We start from the raw sequence: 14,587 nt of genomic DNA, 5'->3' as shown, positions 1-14,587 counted from the left end.
CCTACTTATCTCACCTCTCCTCCACTTCCATTTCTACCCTGTTTGAGGAAAAACAAAAAATCCCTTTTTGCCTCCACCACCCTACTAAGATGCCCCCACACAAGCTGACAAATCTTTTTGTTGTTGTTGTTGTTGATGATGTTTTGTTTTTGTCTGTCTGCTTTTCACTGTGGAAATGCCTTCCTCTTTTGAACTGTTTCTTCAGGGCTTTTCTAAGAACCTATTAAAGAACTTGCTAAGCCAGTCAGGTCACCATATTTCAAGAAATGAAGACTCCCAGCATTTATATTTTAATAGCAGTGATACAACATAAGTCTCTAATAAGGGAAAACATAGCAACCCTATAGGACAGAGTAGAACTGCCCCCATAGGGTTTCCAAAGAGCAGCTGGTGGATTCTAACTGCTGACCTCTTTATTTATTTATTTATTTTAGCAGCTGAGATTTTAACCACTGTGCCACCCAGGCTCCACCAGCAGCTAGCCAGTTAAACCCATTGCCATCAAGTCGATTCCGACTCATAGCGACCCTATAGGACAGAATAGAACTGCCCCATAGAGTTTCCAAGGAGGCCCTGGTGGATTTGAATTGTTGACCTTTTGCTTAGCAGCCATAGCACTTAATCTATATGCTACGAGGGTTTCCATAAGAATGGCTGTTGTTGAGTCGATTCCGACTCATAGTGATCCTATCGGACAGATAGAACTGCCCTATATGGTTTCCAAGGCTGAAATCTTTATGGAAGCAGACTGCCACATCTTTCTCCCTCAGAGATGCTGGGTGGGTTTGAACCGCTGACCTATCAGTTAGCAGCCAAGTGCTTAACCATTACGCTACTGGGGCTCCTTCCAGCAGCTAGGTGGGGGAAATATTTTAGGGGCAGATTAAGACCTCCAATGCCTTCTGCTGCTGCCTACGTGTAATACTACAATTGTGAGAAGCCGTGTCTGTACCCAGATGAGTTAGGTAAGCCCTCAATGCTGGAGCCTGTACCTCTGTTTCTAAACATCAATGGATTAGTCTTCAAAGGGCCCAGAACTTGTCCTCAGGGTAAGTGTCTTCTGTACTCCTACAGAAGGGACCCCACTGCCATCGAGTAAATTCCAACCCACAGCAGCCCTATAGCAGTTAGAGTAAAATTGCCCCATAGGTTTTCCAAGACTGTAAATGTTTATGGAAGCAGACTGCCACAACTTTCTCCCACAGAGCAGCTGGCGGGTTCAAACTTCTGACCTTTTGGTTAGCAGTCGAGCACTCATTTACTGGAATCAGATAGACTCAGCACAAATCTCAGCTCTAAATTTTCAGTGGTGAAGCTGTGGAGCAAGTTTGTTACCTCTCTGTGCCTTAGTTTCTCACCTGTATAATGAGGACACTGATACATACTTTGCAAGGTGGCTTGAGGATGAGATGAGATCTCTAAGATGAGATAACATATGTAAAATAATTTGCACCACAAAAAAACATAGAGGTCCCTAATTGATGGAAGTCACTAGTATCACCTTCGTCAAGGAGTTCATGACTTAGTGGGGAGACCTACAAATGAGCAGTCAGCAGGCAGAAAGGCAAGGCATGAGGCAAGAGTCTGAGCTCAGCATGAATTTGTGAGTCTCAAAAGACCTCAAAATCCCTTATAGGGGCCACTCGTTTTCATTTTCCTCCCTTCTTGCACTTTGCCGATATACCAACATGGTGCTATGGTTGGCACTCCTTATATAAGAGTTTATCTTCTCTGGATACAAGAACATACTCCTTCTTTCTACTGAATTGTTCATGGCTGTGTCCCTGGGAAGCTATGTGACCAGTGGAGAATTTGTTAAAATTTTCTTGAGGCTGAGGCTCCTTCTTTGTAAAAATGGAGATGATAATGCCTACCTTCCAGGGATACTGTGAGGACAGAGTGAGCTAATGGATGAGGAGTATCTTACCTGTAGTTGGCTCTCAATGCAAGCGTAGCTCTTTGTCCCATGACCTTGTTTGTGCGTTCAGATGGTTCGAGCTGTGTGTCACACATGCAAAAAAACTCTGGAGTGTTGACAAAGAGTTTGTTGATTTGGTGCTTTGTACACCCAGTCACATATGGCACACTATCATGGCCATCATTCTTACCAAATATTTATCTGGAGAGCAAGGTTATGAGTCCTTTGGAACCCAAATCTGATAAGTACTCAGGAAAGCTCCTAGAGAGAGATAAAACTGGGAGATTAGCTGAATATACCTGTTCCACTTGCCCTACATTTGATGCCTGCAGGCCAACTAGAGCCAGTTGGGCAGTGTGCAATTCCCAGAAATGAGGAGGGGGCAAAAGCACCTGTTCTTCTAGTAAAACCAGGCAAATGGAAAAGCTTAGAAACACATCAGCACCACTGACAAGAGGCAGAATGGGGAAGGCCAGTAACAAGTTGCAAGAAATCGAATTATTGGTGAAAGCGCCACTCCCCACTGGAGTGAGATTGTCTGGTAGGCTGGCCTCAGACTGGACAAATGCCTGAGTGGCCAGGGATGGGCTCTGTAGAAACTGGCCCCGAAAACTGAGGATTGAAAACCAGCCTAATATAGCAGCCCTTTTTCCATTAGTGAAAGATGAAACGACACGGGTTTTGTGTTTCACAAACTCGCCTGAAAGGCCAAACAATTACAAAGGCAAAATGTATGACTTCCTTAGGCCACTGCAAGGAAAACAAAGCCACTGGATGTGTGTAGGAGGTCTCACACTTGGGTGGCTATTTGTTACTAGTCCTGCATGACTGCACCAAAAGTACAGGTGAGATTTGACTTTGGTGTTTAGATCCTTGTTATTGGTCAATATTTAATTTATTTTGGGTCCTGTCCATTTATGTCTATTTCTTTAGGCATTATTGTGATTGCTTTTAGTTGCCACTGAGTCTCTCTGACTCACGGTGACCTTATGTATAACAGAACAAAAAGTTGCCCAGTCCTGTACCATCTTCATGATCACTGATATGTTTGAGTCCATTTTTTCGGTTATCATGTCAATCCTTCTCATTAAGTCTTTCCCTCATTTTCACTGACCCTCTACTTTACCAAACATGATGTCCTTTACTAGAAATTGGTCTTTCCTGATGACATATCCAAAATAACCAAGTCATAGGTGGGCTGGCAGAGACTGGAGAAACCCTGAGAATATGGCCCCCAGACACCCTTTCAGCTCAGTAATGAGGCCACCCCTGAGGTTCACCCTTCAGCCAAGATTGAACAGTCCCATGGAACAAAACAAGACTAAAGGGGCACACCAGCCCTAGGGCAGGGACTGGAAGGCAGGAGGGAACAGTAAAGCTGGTAATAGGGAACCCAGGGTTGAGAAGGGAGAGTGTTGACATGTCCCGGGGTTGTTAACCAATGTCATAGAACAATGTGTACTAACTGATGAGAAACTAGTTCGTTCTGTAAACCTTCACCTAAAGTACAATAAAAAAAAAAAAAAAGGAAAAACAAAACCAAAGTAAGCAAGTTGAAGCCTTGCCATCCTTGTTTCTCAGGAAGATTTTGGTTGTATTTCAATTATTGTGATTACTGGGTATAACAAGGAAAGTTTCATTTGCGAACAAATTACCTAGTAAGAAACGAATAGTGAAAATCTGCCAAGGACTAAAAATAGATACAGGAACAGAGAACATAGATTTCCAATATCTTATATTTTGGTGTTAAGGTAGAATCAATAACATATGGAAAATACTTTTCAATGTAAGGCATAATTAAAGTGTAATAAAATGTCTAGATTTCTTTTAAACTGGAAATCGCATGTGGCTTAGAGAAGTCTTCAACTGGAGCATAAGCTATGCTTACAGATTCTTGTCAAAGTTATTCTCAGGAGACTGAATATTTAAGACCTTGGCAAATACATGTTCAAATGTAAAAGAACTTCTCACAGCGATATGTCATGAAGACCTCTCCCTTCCCTTTACGAAGTGGTCATTGATTGGAACCTTTTCACTGATATTCCTCTGAAGGGAGACAATAAATTTCAGATAGGATATGATTAGGGTATAATGTGATTATCCCAGCAACTAGAGCATTATTCAGTGGCAAAGAATTAGGCTTCTCCAGGACCCTTTCTTCTGAGTAGGTAGATGGCTGCTATTGAGACTTCCTTTTGTGGATGTTTTCCTTTTGTGCTTTGTACACCAGCCACATATGGCACACTATCTGTGGGAATGGGGGACTGACGCTGATTATTGCTGATGCTGATTAAGAATGAAATGCCTTAATGAATCTCATACATTGATTTGCTACTGAGTCAGAGCCCTGTACTTGAGGAGCTTAATCATGATGTCTCAAAATTTAGGCCTTGATCATTAACTGTTGTGGCTTTCCCCACCCCGGTTTTAAAAGAAAATTAAAACAAGACTGCCATTAGCATTCTTATTAGATTTTTGTGGCTATATTATTTATTTCTTTTGGGAAATTCACAGTGGAATTTTGGGGTCTAAGGATAGGTGTATATTTAACTGTTAAGAAACTGCCTGTTTTCCAAAATCATTGTGCCATTTCACACTTCTCCCAGAAATTTATGATAGTTTCAGTTGTTCCGTATCCTTGGTGACATTTGGGGTTATCATTCTTCTTCATTTTAACTATCTTAGTGGTTTATTTGGTAAAACAGAGGGTCAGCGAAAAAGAGGAAGACCCACAATGAGTTGGATTGACACAGTGGCTGCAACAATGGGCTCAAGCATAGCAACAATTGTCAGGATGGCACAGGACTGGGCAGTGTTTCGTTCTGTTGTGCATAGGGTCACTATGAGTTGTAACCGCCTTCATGGCACCTAACAGCAACAAGTGGTTTTGCAGTGCTATCTCATCGTGATCACTGATCTCTTTTTCAAGAGTACAAATTGACACTAATTTGATTCTGTTCCCCCATTTTATGTATCTACCATTGTTTAGGAAACCCTGGTGTCATAGTGGTTATGTGCTACAGCTGCTAACCAAGAGGTTGGCAGTTCGAATCAGCCAGGCGCTCCCTGGAAATTCTATGGGGCAGTTCTACTCTATCCTATAGGGTTGCTATTAGTCAGAATCAACTCAAAGGCAGCGGGTTTGGTTTTGGTTTTGAAACCATTGTTTGTCTCATTCAACCCTTTTTAAGGAGTATAATATAAGGAGTCTATATTTAGAGACTGTCTGATTCAGTTTCCTTTGGTGTCATTTTTACCTCTTACAGTCTTCAATGAACATTTTCATACTATTATTTCATTTTTGGTTGTCCTTCAGTACCTTCTTATCTCACCCAGCATCCTTTTCTTTCAATCTTTTTAAAGACTACCTATCCTTTATTACAGAGTTTTCTACTCCAGTTGAGGATGAGAAGCAGTTTTCTAAAATTGTCTTCTTTGAGAGGATATTTCAGTTGCCTTGTTACACACTTTTTCTACTCTCTATGCTGTTTAATTTTCACAATTACTCATCCAGGAATGAAATCAATCAAGTTAAACCCAATTATTTGTGAACACATAGCCTTTGCAACACGTTCTTAGACCTACTCAATATGTACGAGGTTCTAAGTTTTCTGGTCCACAACTGGAGGGTAGAATGACATGTCCTAGTTCAATATCAGCTATTAAAAGGAACGTCACTGATGTGGCTTTGTGTATTGAGATAAGATCTTCTTTTCCCCCACTGACTACTCTCCTACACTCAAAATAGAGAACAGAAAAAAATCATCATCATTGGTTTGCTGTTCTTCCAGGAATCTTCCTTTCTCTTCTGTAGTCTTTACTCACTGGATCTATGTGTTCCCAGATCCAGTGTACCACTGCCCAGTCTTTTAACACTGAACTTCATTGGTTTCTGGGGGTTGAAATTTGTATGTGCATATAGAAGTATGCTCTGTTGGGTTGAAGAAGGCTCCATTCAACAAGAAGATAGTTGTGCAGCTTTCAGGAAAGGAATAAACTTTCTCCCTACCTTCTTTCAGGCCAATGGTTTGGTTTTGTTCCTAGCAGCAAATCATATGTTGGTTAATAATTGCAATTATCAATTCATGCCATGTTAATAGTGGCATTTCTTTCAATTTTGTGACTATGGATTGACTATAAGTCTTAATTTTGGGCATTTTTCTAGAGTTTTCCTTACCCTACTCTCCAGCCCCATATCTCTGTAGGTAGTCAGAAATAGGGACTTCTTTCAAGATATCTGATAAATGTCTTCCAGATCCTTTCCAATTTTAAGATTTCATTATTCTACATATTTCTCCCATCAATATTGGCTAAATTCTTCATTTAATCAAGGCACAGTTTGTTTTTTTTTAACACGTATCTCTATTTTACATGTATAAAGAAATTCAAATGCATTATAAACTCTCTAGCAGTATTTATCATGCAGTGCTATCTCACCAAAAAAAAAAAAAAAAAACCCTTTACGGATGATCAAATACCCTAGGGAAAGGGGTGGCAAGGACTAACTAATCATATTTTCTTTACTTTCTTAAAAGGGTGTTTAGATGTATGTCTCCCAGGATATGTATTTTCATCTCTGAGTAACACTTAAAGATTAGTTCAATTCAAGTAATCTTCATTGAGGATCTATGATGTATTAGGCACTGTACTAGAAAGTGGATACACAGATATGTATAAGACATAGTCCAGCATATTTTCCAACCCAGAAATAAGACTACAAAGTGAAATTCCAACCTTTTTTTGAGAGAAAAGTGTCACACAATTAGTCTTTGGAATACATATTTCCTAAAGTATCATAATGTTTTTAAGAAACAGATATTTCCCTTCCACTGATGAATTTCCTTATCACTACCAGTAAAAATAAGAGCTGAGTTATTATCTTCAGTGACCACCATGACCCAGAAATGATAAATCATTCTCAACTTTCACAATCTTGACTTGCAACACCAAGGATATCAAACAAAGCTAAAGGCTCAAGGAGGAAAAGATCAACTACCTGTCCAAAGTATTTAGGGTATTCTAAGGTTTTGACAAAGTCTTGAAGGCCTGATGCTTTCCCGCTAGATGAAAAGAGCAGCTTTTTTAAATTAGGAAACCATATTCAAGAAATAAGTTGGTCCCACAATACTGTACTTCCTTCATATGAATCATTGCTCTCTTTATACAGATGTTTCATAAATTATTAGCAAAACTGTGTTAGACTAGCACAAACCCCCACCACACCTGTATTGATGCCTTTAGTCACTGGACCATCATTTAGTAGTTTCTCCCCTCTTATATGCTGTGAGTAGTGGAAAATACTTCAGTCCTCAGGTGGCAAGAGTGGTGTTGAATCCAAAGTTCTGGCACAATAGAATTCTGCCTGCCTTCCAGTGATGATTTCAAACACAGCATGATGATTTCAACTTTTTTTCCCCAGCCAAAGTAGGAGTTCAAGAAAGCTGGGTTTCCTATCTCTTTTCTTCCATCCAGCAAATCTTGCTAGTTACACACACTCAGTAAAATCTCCTGCTAAGCAAGTCACCTTCTGCATCGACCACAGTCTCTGGCATAACCATGTATTAGACGGTACCTGAATGATGTTTTTAAACATACTTTTCCAAGAGCCCAACTTTTATAGCCAAATAATTTATTCAGTTCTCTGCTGTGTATAGAAAAGGACAGCTCAGTCTTTCCAAAAAGGTTGTACCCTTTTCACTATACGTATTCAATCTGTATGTTGAGCAAATAATCTGGGAAGTTGAACTATATGAAGAAGAACGGGACATCAGGATTGGAGGAAGATTCATTAACAACGTACAATATGCAGATGACACAAACTTGCTTGCTAAAAGTGAGGAGTACTAGAAGCACTTGCGGATGAAGACCAAAGATTACACCCTTCAGTATGGATAACATCTCAACTAAAGAAAACAAAAATCCTCACTACTGGACAGTCATTTAGTAGGTTTCTCCTCTCTTATATGCCATGAGTGGTGGGAAATACTTCAGACCCCTCTGATAAACGGAGAAAAAATTGAAGTTGTCAAGGATTTCATTTTACTTGGATCCACAATCAACACCCATGAAAGCAGCAGTCAAGAAATCAAACATATTGCATTGGGCAAATCTGCTGCAAAAGACCTCTTTAAAAAGTTAAAAAGCAAAGATGTTACTTTAAGGACCAAGGTGAGCTTGACCCAAACCATAGTATTTTCAATCACACCATATGCATGTGAAAGCTGGACAAAGAAAAAGGAAGACGGAATTATGGTGCTGACAAAGAATATTGAATATACCATGGACTTCCCAAAGAATGAGCAAATCTGTCTTAGAAGAAGTGTAACCAGAATGCTCCTTAGAAGCAATGATGGCAGACTTTGTCTCGCTTTCTTTGGACATGTTATCAGGAGGGACCAATTCCTGGAGAAGGACATCATGCTTGGTAAAGTACAGGGTGAGAAAAAAAGAGGAAGACCCCCAACAGGATAAATTGACACAGTGGCTGCAACAGTGGGCTCAAAAACACCTACTATTGTGAGGATGGCACAGAACCGGGCAACGTTTCATTCTGTTATACATAGGGTCACTATGAGTTGGAACCAGATCAATGGCACCTAACAACAACAACATGCTGGGCACCAATACAAAAAGCATCTACTACCCACTCTCAAGAAGCACACAGTGTAATAGAGGAGATATCTGTAATGGAGGCATAGAAGTGGGGATGGATACCAAAAGAGTAGAGAGGGAGCAAGGATAGGATTCTGTTAGAAAGAATAGCACACACAAACTTACAGTGTTTGAAAGTTCCTGATGTTTTGGAAAATGGGAAGTTGTCTGATGGACAGAACCCATGGAGAAGTAGGAAGTGACAGCAAGTGTAGCTGAAAAGGTAGGTTAGGGTCAGACTGTAAAGAGCCTTGAATACTGTGCTAAATGGTTTGATCTATGATTCAGGGAAGTCACAGTTAATTAAGGACTTGAACTTAGGTCTTTTGATTCATAGGCCTTGATTTTCTCTGCCAGGTTGTTCCTCCAAATGCTTGTGACCACCACACTGGAAGTATATGAAGTGCTTGTTAGAAGGAATCAGTGGGTTCTATTATTATCATCTCCATCTTACAGATGAAGAAATTAAATCATGTTGTTGTTGTTAGGTACCGTTGAGCCAGTTCTGTCTCATAGTGACCCCATGTACAACAGAATAAAACACTGCCTGGGCCTTCACAGTCGTTGCTATGTTTGAGCCCATCGTTGCATCTACTGTGTCAATCCATCCCACTGAGGCTCTTCCTCCTTTTCGCTGACTGTAAAAATGGTGTGGAGGAGGCAGCATTTGACCTCTAACTTCACAAGGGGAAGGAAAATCAAGGTGAACAGCTCAAGACTGATTCCTATGAGGCAGAAGAAAGACATGCCTCCTCCTGCTCCCCTTTTTACCAACTGCTCCTCCCACAGCACTCTCTACTTCTCTGCTGGGTTCCATAACTCACTGCAAGGGCACACAGAACTAGCAGACCTTACTCATTATTATGGGGTTTATTAGGGAAGTAACAGGTTACAATTCAGGTTCAGGAATCCTCAGGATACAAGTCTTTGATCAGGACGGTCTCTTCCCAATTGTGCCCGTAGGCACACATCTCTCTGGCCCCTCAGCCTCTTGGCCACTCTGCTTGGCCTCTGCCCTGCTCCAGCAAGTGTTAAAAAGCTCTTTTATCTCTGCCAAGAGTACCCAGAGACACCCCACTTCGCCAGTATGTCTTGTGCCTGAAGGCACTCAGTTTTCTCACTCAGTGGGCTGGGAAGTCCACAGCAGCCATTTCACACTGGTCTCCTGATTCCTGCCATGTCGCACTACCATCTCTCTCTGTCTTCCATGTTACATTTCCCCTCTCAGTCTCCTGGATCTAGGCTGGATCTATCATTCCCTTTACCCTCTCATGCTATTTGAAACTGGACATCTGAAACTGTGCAACCTCATCCCATTAAGGGCAAAGAAGCCCTAAAATGATCTAAAAAGAAAATTAATAGCTTTGTCAGAGACCTCTGAGATGCTAAAAACATTACAAGTCTATTTACTACCCAAGACAATGCAAATTAAAATTGTTTGTTCAGTGTTGTTTAAATCTTCACGGAGAGACTGGAAAAGACATTGGATTCTCAGCACAGGAATTTCGGGTCCAAAGGACGTGCTCCTTTCCTGGCTCTTCTTTCTTGGTGGTGTTGAGATCCTCCTCTGCTCTGGGATTGGTTCTCTTTTAATCCTAGCAGGATGGCAAAACTGATCAATCCCCTCATTAAGGTTCCATACACTTTATTTGCCTACTCCTAATTTTTTTTACCCCCACAAGGGTGCCATGCACCTTATTTGCAATATTAGCAAGCTGTCCAATCCCCTTGGTGGCCCCAAGCGCCTCATTTACGTAGTCCCACTCAGTCATTTGGTAGGAGTTACAAAGACTATGGCTAGAAGGGCCATATTAAATAATTCACTGTGCTGCACTGACCCTACATGGTTTCTTTCAGATGAAGAAACTAAAACATAAGTAAGTTAAATAACTTGTCTAAGGCCACTCAGTTATTAAGAGGCAGAACCAAGATTTGATCCCAAGCAATCTGGGTTCAATCTCTAGTATTAGTTACAACACTTCACCCTCTCTGGATCTAGAGCTCTTTATGTATTTCATTGTGTTCTACTCATGCTAGTGTCAGTGAGTAAAGGTTACCTTCCTGAGTAGGTTTGATAACCAGACAAGTTTAAAACTAAAAAGATTAAAATATCTGTGATAACACTGGTCTTACCGACAAGAAATAAAGGGTGCTTTCCCACCTCATTATGTCCTCAAATATCATTCCCTTTACCCTCTCATGCTATTTGAAACTGGACATCTGAAACTGTGCAACCTCATCCCATTAAGGGCAAAGAAGCCCTAAAATGATCTAAAAAGAATATTAATAGCTTTGACAGAGACCTCTGAGATGCTAAAAACATTACAAGTCTATTTACTACCCAAGACAATGCAAATTAAAATTGTTTGTTCAGTGTTGTTTAAATCTTCACGGAGAGACTGGAAAAGACATTGGATTGTAGGCTGACATCAAAGCAGGACAGCCAAGTCCTGCAAGTGTGTCTCTGTACTCACACTTGGGTATAGAAATATAGCATCAGATAGGCTATAGGGCTGTCCTCCTATTTTGTACTTTCCAAAGGAGTAGAGTATCATTTTCCTTGGGACCCAAAAGTTCAAAATACTCTTAGAACGCTTCTCAAATATTGTGGTTTTACAATCATCCACTATGTTTTGAATATCTATAGCCCTTAAATTCTTACTAGGAATCAACACCAAAGATGTGTTGTGTGAAAGGAAGAGGAGTTACTTCAAAGGTTAGAACTAGCATAATAGGAACTCTTACAGCAGGGCACATCTAACAATATAAAGAAAAACTTTTCTATTAACTAAGACTGTGGTACACTTGAACTGTGATGCAAAGTACTGATCTCCTCTTCCCCAGAATGTTCTAGAAGAGATTGAATAACCAGTGGAAGGAGATGTTAAAAATAGTTTAAGAGCATAATGCTTGAGGCTGGACTAGAATGGCTTGCAAAGGTTCCTCCAGCTCCAGAATGTTATGTAAAAATTCACAAGCACTGGCCTGCACAGTGATAGTAATATTCCCTATTATCATACTCAACTGTTCCATAAAGAAAAAGATATGTAGCCCACTTTTAAGAAACAGTTATCATCTTCAAGATCATTTTTATGCCTTTGAAATTTTAATATGTGTTGAATATAACCAGTAAGTAAAAACTAATTACCACCAAGTCAATTCCAACTCATGGTGACCCCACGTGCTACAGAGTAGAACTACACTCCATAGGGCTTTCAATGGCTGATTTTTCAGAAGTAGATGTCCAGGCCTTTCTTTCAAGTTGCCTCTTGGTGGATTCCAACCACCAACCTTTTGGTTAGTAGCCCGAGCACTTCGCCATTTATGCTACCCAGGGACTCCATGTTGAGCATAGAGAGATCATATAACTGGGGAAAGAGGAGTGGGCTGTGCCCAATCTCTACGCCTACATTTTTTGACAGTTTATCAAAGCTGTGTGTATGTGTGTGTGTGTGTGTGTGTGTGTAATATCTTTAACAGGGTTGGAGTGTATGAGTGGCTAAACATGCCTTCCTCCATAAATCAGCTCTTGTCAGGACTGAATAACAAGTCTGTCAGAAGCATTTGAGAAACTAGATCCAATTTTTGTTGCCTCAGGGAGGCTGTACAAAAAAGAGATAACTCTGGATTTAATCAAGAATTGTTTCATGCTGATGGGAATGCAAAATGGTACAGCCGTTGTAGAAAACAGTGTGGCAGTTCCTCAAAAAACTGAAAATAGAACTACTATATGACCCAGTAATTCCATACCTAGGATGCTCAAAAGATTTGAAAGCAGAAACTCAAAAAGACACTTGTACTCCAATATTCACTGCAGCACTCTTCACAATGGCTAAAAGATGGAAACAACCTAAATACCCATCAACAGATGAATGAATAAACAAAATATGGTATGTACACACAATGGAATACTACTCTACCAGTAGGAGAAATGAAGTCTGGGTACATGCTACAGTATGGATGGAGCTTGAAGACATCATGCTGAGCAAAATAAGCCAATCACAAAAGGACAAATATTGTATGACCTCACTTATGTAAAAAGACAAGAAAAGACAAATGTATAGAGATCACAGTTTATTAATGGTTACCAGGAGTCGGGTGGGGGGGAAGGGGGGTTAACGATGATGGAAAAATCACACTGATTGAGGGTAGGGTTGCACAGCCAATTATTGTGATTGCTGTCAATAAGTTGTACACCTGTAAAAAGTTGAATCGGCAAAAGTTGGGAGGTAGATATATTCGTAGCAATGACAACAACAACAACAAAAAAAGAGTAGCTGCTGAGCCTGCTTATGTACAACCAAATATCTCCTGGGATTTGGTTCCTTGTTTTGGAGGTTTAGGGTCATGGTTTTGTGTTAATTAGCCAGTTAATCCCAGTTAATTGGCCTAAAATTTTGTTTAGTGCTTCTGTTCTACCTCCTAGTTCATTGTGTAGTGCCTGGGACCTTAAAAGCTTGCAAGTGGCCATCCAAGGTACAATTGACCTCTATTCACCTGGAGCAACAGAGGAAGAAGAAGAATCTGGAATAGCAGGAGGATGTGGAATGTGTGGCTAATTGCCTCCATGAACAACTGCCTCCTTTGCCATGAGACCAGAAGAACTGGGTGGTACCCAGCAACCATTACTGAACATTTTGATCAAAGAGCCTATAAAAGAATCCTGAGCAAAAGGAGAAAATACAGGACAGAATTTCAAATCCTCATGGACTCTAGACTTTCTGGAGCCATGGAGGGTGGATGAACCCCTGAAACTATTGCCCTGAGATAATCTTTAAGCTTTAATCAAGGATATCCCCTGAAGTTGTTTTAAAACCAAACAATAGTTTAGCTAAACTAGTAAAAAATGTCTGTCTTGAATATTATGCTCTTTCAGGAACTATCTGTATGGGATCAGTTTGACAATAAAAAACCCATTGCCATTATGAGTTTCCAAGGAGTGCCTGGTGAATTCAAATTGCCGACCTTTTGGTTAGCAGCTGTAGCACTTAACCACTACGCCATCAGTGTTTCCAATTTGACAACAGCAACTTAAAAGATTAGGAACTTTAGGGGACAGTGGTTTTATGATAATGAGGGAGAGACAACTTAGAAAAAGCAGGTGAGAATGATTGCATAACTCAAAGAGTATAATCAATGTCACTGAATTGTACATGAAGAAACTGTTCAATTGGTGTATTTTTGCTGTGTATATTCTCAATAAACTAAAATTTTAGAAAAAAGAGAAGGAATGCGTTATAACATAATTTATCACACACACAAAAAAAACTTGCTTTTGAATAGTGCTCTTCACTATTCTCCCACATATAATCTTATTGTGGATATAGGTAGATCCTTACCTGTTGTTGTTAGATGCGGTTGAGTGAGATCCGATTCATAGTGACACTATGTACAACAGAATGAAATACTGCTCAGTTCTGTGCGATCCTCACAATTGTTGTTATGCTTGAGCCCACTGTTGCAGCCACTGTGTCAGTTCTTCTCATTGAGGGGCTTCTACTTTTTCACTAACCCTCTACTTTATCAAGCGTGATGTCCTTCTCGAGGGACTCATCCCTCCTGATAACATGTCCAAAGTATGTGAGATGAAGTCTCGCCATCCTTGCTTCTAAGGAGCATTCTGACTGTACTTCTTCCAAGACAGATTTGTTCATTCTTCCAGCAAATCAAGGTATATTCAATATTCTTTGTCAGCACCATAATTCAAAGGCATCGATTCTTCTTTGGTCTCCCTTATTCATTGTCCAGCTTTCATGTGCATACGAGGCAACTGAAAACACCATGGCATGGATCAGGCGTATCTTATTCCTTAAAGTAACATCTTTGCTTGATAACAATTTTTTTTTTTAGATCCTTACCTACAGACAAGTAACTAAGGGACACAGAAAAGATAAATGACTTGTGCAGTCACAGAATGAGTTGGAGTTAGTGAGATCTCAGGCCACCAGAATGCTCGCCTGGGATCTTTTCCAAGGGAGCCTGGGGTGCACTACGCACCAAGAACAGTAATTGCAACAG

Source organism: Loxodonta africana, chromosome 2 (genome assembly GCF_030014295.1).
Source record: "Loxodonta africana isolate mLoxAfr1 chromosome 2, mLoxAfr1.hap2, whole genome shotgun sequence".
Taxonomy (NCBI): domain Eukaryota; kingdom Metazoa; phylum Chordata; class Mammalia; order Proboscidea; family Elephantidae; genus Loxodonta; species Loxodonta africana.
The sequence above is the reverse complement of the archived record's forward strand: the minus strand, read 5'-3'. Positions refer to the sequence as shown.